The sequence below is a fragment of the Homarus americanus genome, unplaced genomic scaffold, assembly GCF_018991925.1.
Source record: "Homarus americanus isolate GMGI-L3 unplaced genomic scaffold, GMGI_Hamer_2.0 scaffold33466, whole genome shotgun sequence".
Lineage (NCBI taxonomy): Eukaryota > Metazoa > Arthropoda > Malacostraca > Decapoda > Nephropidae > Homarus > Homarus americanus.
Window position 1 is genome coordinate 1 of NW_024734307.1, and position 8,460 is coordinate 8,460.

General features: G+C 35.6%; 1 long non-coding RNA gene across 2 annotated transcripts; it reads left to right on the forward strand.

Annotated features, from left to right (window-relative positions):
• The first annotated feature begins 5,329 nt into the window (after positions 1-5,329).
• Positions 5,330-8,113, forward strand: LOC121870194. Of its 2 annotated transcripts, none has more exons than XR_006089673.1 (3): positions 5,330-5,714; positions 6,498-6,624; positions 7,129-8,113. It is a non-coding gene; the product is annotated as an uncharacterized LOC121870194 (long non-coding RNA). The 2 variants fall into 2 exon arrangements; XR_006089672.1 differs by having other exon boundaries at positions 5,334-5,701.
• Positions 8,114-8,460: the final 347 nt, after the last annotated feature.

Sequence of the window (8,460 nt, forward strand, 5' to 3'; positions counted from 1 at the left end):
CCTTGTTCGTTATAGCATTCGTTCGTTATAGGATTAATCCGTTCCAGGCCCCCAAATACAACCACTTAACACTGAAAAATATAATATAAAATTGTAAAAATTGTAAAAAAGTGCATAAAGATGCATCTAAACCCCTGAAATAAAGAATATCATTAATATTTGTAATAAAAAAACAATAAATTAGAAGAAAAAAAAAATAAATAATGTTCGTTGTAGGAGTTTCGTTCGTTATAGCATTCTCAATTTTATAGGTAAAACCGTTCGTTACAGGAATATTCGTAGTAGAATCCGTTCGTTATAGCATACCCCACTTTATTAACTGTGAATATAGTAAAGAAGAATATCAACAAGAAGCGTTCTGGTGATAGAATTCCTGGTGATGATCGTAAAAGAAAGGATATAACACTTGATATTAGATATTAGATATGAATGTAACATTTATTTAGACTGTGCTATCCTTTGTGTTAGGCTAACTACTAAATTTTTTCGATTTCGAGTAATCTGCACCTAACCCTATTTTCTCCATAAGCCCTGTTATTTCTATTACGCGATTTTCTATAACACGATATTTTACAAGAACACAATTATCGCGTTATAGCAGAACTACCTGTACTGTAAATCGATTTTTTTTTTAAATCATGATTTTTTCCAACCCTGGTTTGTTTACAACCGACCCGTTCGGTCCAAGCGGATTCTTACATCCACAAAAAAAAAACGAGAACTTAAAGCATTACGCTTCAGCAAAGTTGCTTTCATTGGTAAAAGATATCAAAATAAGTTTCTTTCTACTTAATATGGCCCCAGCCAGAAAGTTAGCCGCTTGGTCAGAATACAGTCCAACTCGGCCCACATCCTACTGGGACCAGTTAGGTTAACGAACACATTTTACACATTTATTTTTGCATGAATGAAAGAAGTACAAAAGTACAATGATAAAAAGCAGCATAAAAGTACATATAATACTGATAAACAGTCACGTGATGTGAAACGGCTTGTAGAATTTTTTTAGATCCTGGTCCACTACTTCAGTCATCCTACAGTTTAAAGAGCTGTCATACATACTTGGCCCGTTGTTTTAGCAGTACTTTACTGTCAGACAAGACCCCCACTTGGAGTGTCACTAGTTTTGCTTCATTATGGAGTAGGTTGATTAACAGATAGAAGTTAAGTTGTCTTTTTCTTGCTTTCAAGTTAAGGCAATTATGCCATCCTTCACAGTCATTATTTGGGCAGACACTCCTTTTAAATACACTCCAAGCAGATGGGGTCCAGATGTCATTCCTGAACCTCTAGTCAGCTATTTGTTTGAAGTGTGCAAAGTGGGCCATGCATCCTGTAATCTAACACCAACATTAAGAGACTTTGTCCTTTACACTTTATAAACAGACAGGAAACTCCTTTGTTATGAATCGTGGTTCATTGATTAAGTTCTAACATAAACTCCTAAAATTCATACCAATTGAACCCTTGGTATTCACTCATTCACACACTTCATATTTCAGTGAACCAAGAGACATAAAATAAATCTCAAATTCAATCCTGAACCTCTAGTCAGCTACTGCTTGAAGAGTGCAAAGTGGGCCAAGTTAGTAAGGTGTGGGCCCAGTTGGTTGTTTAAGATGGGCCGAGTTGGCTAAATGGGTGGGCCGGGTTAGTTAAGATTGGCCAAGTTAGTTATTTAAGATGGGCCGAGTTTGAGGTACACCGGTTGGTCACATCTCTATTACACACTGTTGGCATGTACTGGCAGTAAATATTCATCCATTGGCTGTCCACAGGTTCCTGCCATGTTTACCTGAGGTTATACTCCTCATTTAGTCAGTTATATCCTCCTCCTCCTTGTAGGTTAGGTTAGGTTGGTTCTTTTGGTATAATAACAAAGGTTTTTTGTGTATTTTTGTGTTTTACTCAAATTTGACCTCCATTTTTGTGCATATTATATTTGTTAAAAATTAAAATTTAAATTTTTTGCAAAACTGCAAATTTGCAAAAGAAATGAAGGTAAAGGTGTAGAAATGGGTGACTACCAGAAGGAATTGTCTGAATTGGTAGAAATTGTTTCTACACATTAATATATTAAACACAAAAATGGAAATGACAATGCATAGAACCTAATAGAACCTGACCTATTGAAAAATTACTATCCCGGTTATCCTTAATTTCCGGCAAAATTATCACAGAAGAAAAATGTTTTAGAATTGTCTAAACATAACGTAATACATATTAATAACAGCGGAGAAAGACCGGTGCAAGACTATAAATTCATCCACTTTTTAGTCTTACACTGGTCTTTCTCCGCTGTTATTAATATGTATTACGTTATTACGTTATGTTTAGACAATTCTAAGACATTTTTCTTCTGTGATAATTTTGCCGGAAATTAAGGATAAGCGAGATATTAATTTGTCAATAATATTATTATATTTGGTCAGTCACAAGTGTCGCCATTTGTTGTTTACGTCTCACAGAGAAGGTCTGACCACCCATCATGCAGTGCTCCTTACCTCTGTCTTCGCTTCTTAAGAGTCTACATCGCATGTGTGGGGGGGGGGAGGGTTGTTGTTTTTTATTGGCTATAGCGATAGGAGACTTATAATTGAGCAAGAGTTTATTGTCTTGGCCACTGAACAATTCGTGGGTGCCTCGGGAGCAGAGATTTGATTTTTCAGTCCCAGAAAAACCAGATATGGCTCTACAGTTGGAAAGAGCTGTGCAGACATTGTGAAAGACATTATTTTATGTCAATTAAAGAGTTTCATCAGAAAAATTGTGTTAGGTTAGGTTAGGTTAGGTTTTGTTCGTTTTTTTATGTATGTTATTTACTCGAAATAAAATTACATTTTCGTTAAAATTGAGGGGGGGGGGGGATCAAAAACTATTGATTCCCGGCTGAAATGAATAAAATTCATTCTAAACTCCTCAAATAACATCGGAAAAACATATTTTCATTATTCAAGCAAAGACCGGTGCATTAATGAAAATTAACCAAAAATTGAGCGTTTAAAACTTTCGGGGCTATATGTCCTTAAGTAGAATAATGCCCCAAAACCTGAGGACGGTCCGACTAATTACCCAAACGTACCCGCAATGAAGTCAAATAATGGTCCTACATGAATATATCGGGTTACCAATCACTTCTCGACTAGTATTTGGTGTCATAGTCACAAAAAATTGGTAAACTTAATTTAATCTGAGTTAATAGATCGCGTGCTTGTACCGAGGGAGCGAGTAATTACCCAAATGAACCCAAATGTACCCGCAATGAAGTCAAATAATGGTCCTACATGAATAAATCGGGCTGCGAATCACTTCTCGATTATTATTTGGTGTCATAGTCACAAAAAATTGGTAAACTTAATTTAATCTGAGTTGTGTTGGGTTAGGTTAGGTTAGGTACATGCACTCGATCTATTAACTAAGATTAAATTAAGTTTACCAATTTTTTGTGACTTTATGACACCAAATACTAGTCGAGAAGTGATTGGCAGTCCGATTTATTCATGTAGGCCCATTATTTGACTTCATTGCGGCTACATTTGGGTAATTAGTGGGACCCCCTGAGGCCAGCCAATGAACAAATATTTACCACACCAGCTCCTAACTGTACCTGCTTTGGTCAAGTCTGGTCTTGAAACAACTCACACTTGGTGCCGTCACAACACTCTGGCAGGTTATCCACCTTTACTAAATATTACACAAACAATAAATCCTCGTTATTTATTGGGCTTTCACGAAGCAAGTGGAAAAAAGACAAATCATTGAGTTGGAAGAGAAACATGAAAGTTTTAGAGTAATTTAGTTTAGCATGTATTACACTGTCATGTCATAAGTTTATTAATAAATGTCCGCAGCAAAACATATATAAGTTTTGCTGCGTCATTTTCTTTACCTGATTAAAGAACAAACTCGTGGAAGAAGCCTCAGTGGTCCTACACTGCTCGCCATGTTTACACTACTGAGCTGCTTTATATTTGGGCTACCTCAAACTTCGCCTAATTGTCTCTTTAAGCATCAAACAAGAAATATTATTTTATAAACCTCACCAACTTATTAATTTTATTATAATGTAAGTAAATTCCACGAAAAGGTTTTTAATATCAGGCTATAATACAAGACATTATGAAGGGACCCCAACAGGACACACTGGTTCCCTGTTGTCCTGACCAAAGCAACAGGTCGTCCAGGCAGGGCTGTACACTGGTTCCCTGTTGTCCTGACCAAAGCAACAGGTCGTCCAGGCAGGGCTGTACACTGGTTCCCTGTTGTCCTGACCAAAGCAACAGGTCGTCCAGGCAGGGCTGTACACTGGTTTCCTGTTGTCCTGACCAAAGCAACAGGTCGTCCAGGCAGGGCTGTACACTGGTTCCCTGTTGTCCTGACCAAAGCAACAGGTCGTCCAGGCAGGGCTGTACACTGGTTCCCTGTTGTCCTGACCAAAGCAACAGGTCGTCCAGGCAGGGCTGTAGGAATGACCCAATCTTGTTTACCGAACACGCTGATTGGTTCAACTGCTCGCGTTGTGATTGGTTGCGAGTCCATGACGTAATATTACTATTTTCTATAATATAATGTGTGGTGAGGGGTAACGGAGATCCCAGATATAGTAATTATATTAGAGTAGTCCTCATACTCAGTGAATTTCATTTTTCCTGTCATTAGTTTTATATAGTTCTGAATAATAAACACTGCATTATACACCATTCAGAGTGTTACAGACCGTTGACTTCCGTCTCGACTCTCAATATCGCTTCGTGTGTGACTCAGCAAATATAATTCTGTTAAAATATCGCTAGTAAAATGTAGGTAAGGTAATTAAATACATCTAAAATTTATTTCTGTGTATTCTATATGGTATTTTAGCCATGAAAAAGCATATTTCCTAAAGTCGGTAATTTACCGACTGTCGGAGCAGTGACGTCACAGCTTACAGACCACGTCATCAATTTACCGATTATCAGACGAAATACCGGATTTGGACCAATCAGCGAGTTCGATAAACAAGAGTCGGAAATTCCGACAGTCCAGGCCGGATACTCAAAACACCTCATAAGTTATGTATATTAACGAGATACAGTACCATATATTGCAGACTCCTCATAGTCCCGTAAATTTAGCATACTCAAAATTTAATTACAGTTCCTTAATCAGTCCGTAAGTTATCATAACTAGTGTTTACCCCGTAAATTCAGTTCTCTTGTCGGAAGGTAGGTGACAGTGCAGGAGTTAGTTGGCCAATCAGCGCTCAGTTAACAAAATCATCAACCAATCACAAGAGAAGGAGAAATCAGCCGAGAGCGACGCACGTGATATTAGTTTGTAAACAAAAGATGGAAGGACAACCACCTGAGGAACGACCAAATTTCAGTGCGCCATGGTGTGTGAAGTATGCGCCATGGTGTGTGAAGTATGCGCCATGGTGTGTGAAGTATGCGCCATGGTGTGTGAAGTCACCTAAAGAAAGAAAATAATTTTAGGAAAACTGGACTCGAGATGTACAATCAAAGTGAAGAATCATGTTTGGTAAGAAGTAGTAAAGGCAGTGAATGTTGTGGCTCTACCCAACAATGTTATTGAGAGGTCAAGCGGATGTTTTCTGATTTACGTGTAAGCGTTAAGAAAAAAACAGCACAACAGTGGGAGACAGAGACGTGACCGATCGCCCGGGCGGCTAGTGAGCCGATCAGTGGCGAAGAGGAAAAAGGTAAAAAGTAAAAGTAAGATAATAAATATACTGGTGGAACAGGTAAGTCATAATATTGTTAGCCTAGGTATTGATTGCCACTCTGAAACAAACTTAACTCTGTTTTTTCTGAGGCTTGCTACGATTTGAGGTGGTTGTAGCTAGTCGGTATCACTGCTAATAATTGCCCCACAATTTTTGGATTTTCTTAATAAACCTATCTTATAGTTGAGACAATGTTAAGACACTAATCATTGTGTCGCAAATGACATGGAACAGAGATATTTAATATTCTGGGTGGTCCAGGGTGGCGGAGGCCTCCCGTTGGTAATGAAGTTAGGTTAGGTGGGTTTGGTTACTGTTATAAACTATGTTATTTTTGATGGTAATGAAGGTCATAATATGTAGCTTACTATAGAATTCCTCATGTTCTTTTTCGTTAATTTTGAGTCATCAAATGATTTAATTTCATATTTGGTATACACATTAATATGCAAATCTTACTGTTAGGCTTATAGGCAATGGTGTTCTATCTTATGCTTTTACAACTAATACAGGCTGAAAAATTATGGCTGCTATTATTATTTTTGACTTATTTTACCATTTATTGTTTGTTACCATAAATCTAATTAACTTTTGACATAGATAGAGGAGAATTTGGGGGGCTACAGCTACAATGATAGGTTAGGTTGTAATGTTTTGAACTATTTTAATAGATTCCTTTCTAACATAGTAGTGTACATATAACATAGTTGTGTACAGTGTATGTAACCACAGCTCACAGTAAGAAAGTTTGAATTTTTTTTTTCTCTTGAAGGAGGCGGCCTCCAAATTGAAAACACCCTGTACATACACTGCAATTGACGAAGCAGTTCTTCAACTCTTAGATCCAGCCTTTATTCATGGGATTCCAGCGATTTTGGAAAGTGAAGAACTTATTGATGGTAATTCACTCAACATACTTTTCCAACCCCCTGATATATTTTGTTCTTTTCTGTCCTTGTTTTTATTTCCGAAAATACTTTTGGTACCATTTTTTCACTTTTTTCTTACGTTTGAAATATACAGTAAATTTATTTTTTGTATATTTTTTAAAAATAAGCAACATCAGTAAGTTGGTTAAATTTATAGCTGGCATATTGCTTCCCAAAGTTAGATATTAAATGTTGTTATAACTCGTATGTTCATGGAAAAAATTGAGAAGTGCAAATATAAGAAATTTAACGCCTGGAACTAAATGCCGTATATTATAATTAAATCAATTTATAATATTGTAACCATGTTAACTTAGTTTATATTTACATTTAAAAATATTTTATACAAATCTTTTTAGATGGTCAACTCTATTTTTCAGACCATTTTTTTTTCTAAAAACTTTTAGATATTTATATATTTTAATTATACCCTTAACATAGACTTCAATCAAACTATTATACATTTCTTTCCAGAAGAAGAAAGAGAACAAACCCCAGGACCCTCAGGAGCTAGGTTTACTGCTGTTCATTCCAGCGAGGAATCTATGTTTAGGCCCATTCAATAGAAAGAGGATTCTCTAACCATCTTGCTGACTGAGGATATACACACTTGTTAACTAATAACACGTGTTGCAGTGCTACTAGGATAATGTTTACCCAGGTTTTGGGTAAAAGTTCACACCACAATCAAATGTATAGCTTTGAAAACAGACTCGTGTACTTATTTTTATTTTTTAAAGGTTCCTTTATTTTGGTAATATGTAGTTAATTTCCAGTTCAACCTGTTTAATTAATTAGTTTGTATGATTCAAGTAGGTTGAAACAGAAATAATGGTGCAAATTCACCAACAGCCTACTGTAATCACTGCTATTTAGCACACATTATTCTCCAAAGAGCAAGTTGTTGCATTGGTTCTTTCATAAGGATGTGCTGTCTCATGCTAAATTGTATAGCTTAACAAGCCAAGAGTTTGCTATTTGTTTTCTTTATTATTATAGTAGTACAGTATTTGGTTATAAGTTTACTTTAATATACGGGTGTTGATGCAGGTACATTCTAGTCATGAGAGTTCCTTCAGTAATTCTAGACATATGAAAATTATACTGTATTCCATTTTTAAATCTTAAAAATGGCAACAATTAACAGTAGTTGTATTAATTTTTCACAACGATGTGGTGACTCATGTCAAATTGTGTAGTTTAAGAAGCAAACAGTGGCAATATTTTTTTATTGTTTCAATTTCTCAAATATGTTTTATATAATGATTTTTGCTTTCACAAACTTCAGTGCCTTTGGTATTTAGTAGTATTAAAAGTATACCGTATTGGAATCAAATTGCTCAAGGATATAGTACATACTTTATTTTCCTATATAAAATGCTTATCTTATGAAGGTAAAAGAAAGCCATTTATTTTCTGTATTTTCTATAAAGAAATTCATTTTATTATGTACAGTATATTGAAAATAAAAGTTAATTCAGTGTATGCTTTATTAGCATTACCTCTATACTGCAATAAAAAATAATTATTAAACAGTAGTATTTTTATGTTGATACTAACTTATTCAAAGTTTAATCATTAGGCCTAGAATAGAAGGGTTATGCCTAAGAAGAAAAACAATTACGGCCGAAGGTTTTGCCTGGCATTAGGGGTAAAATACTTAAAAATGCACGGCGTGTTAAAATCTCTGTACTCATTTAAAAATGAATAAAATTGTACAGTATGAAAGTAAATAATAGTGTTAAAAGCATTTAAAAGACATCCTCTTGCCTCTTGTCTGTCGCATACTCGCATTTGAAACTGCTT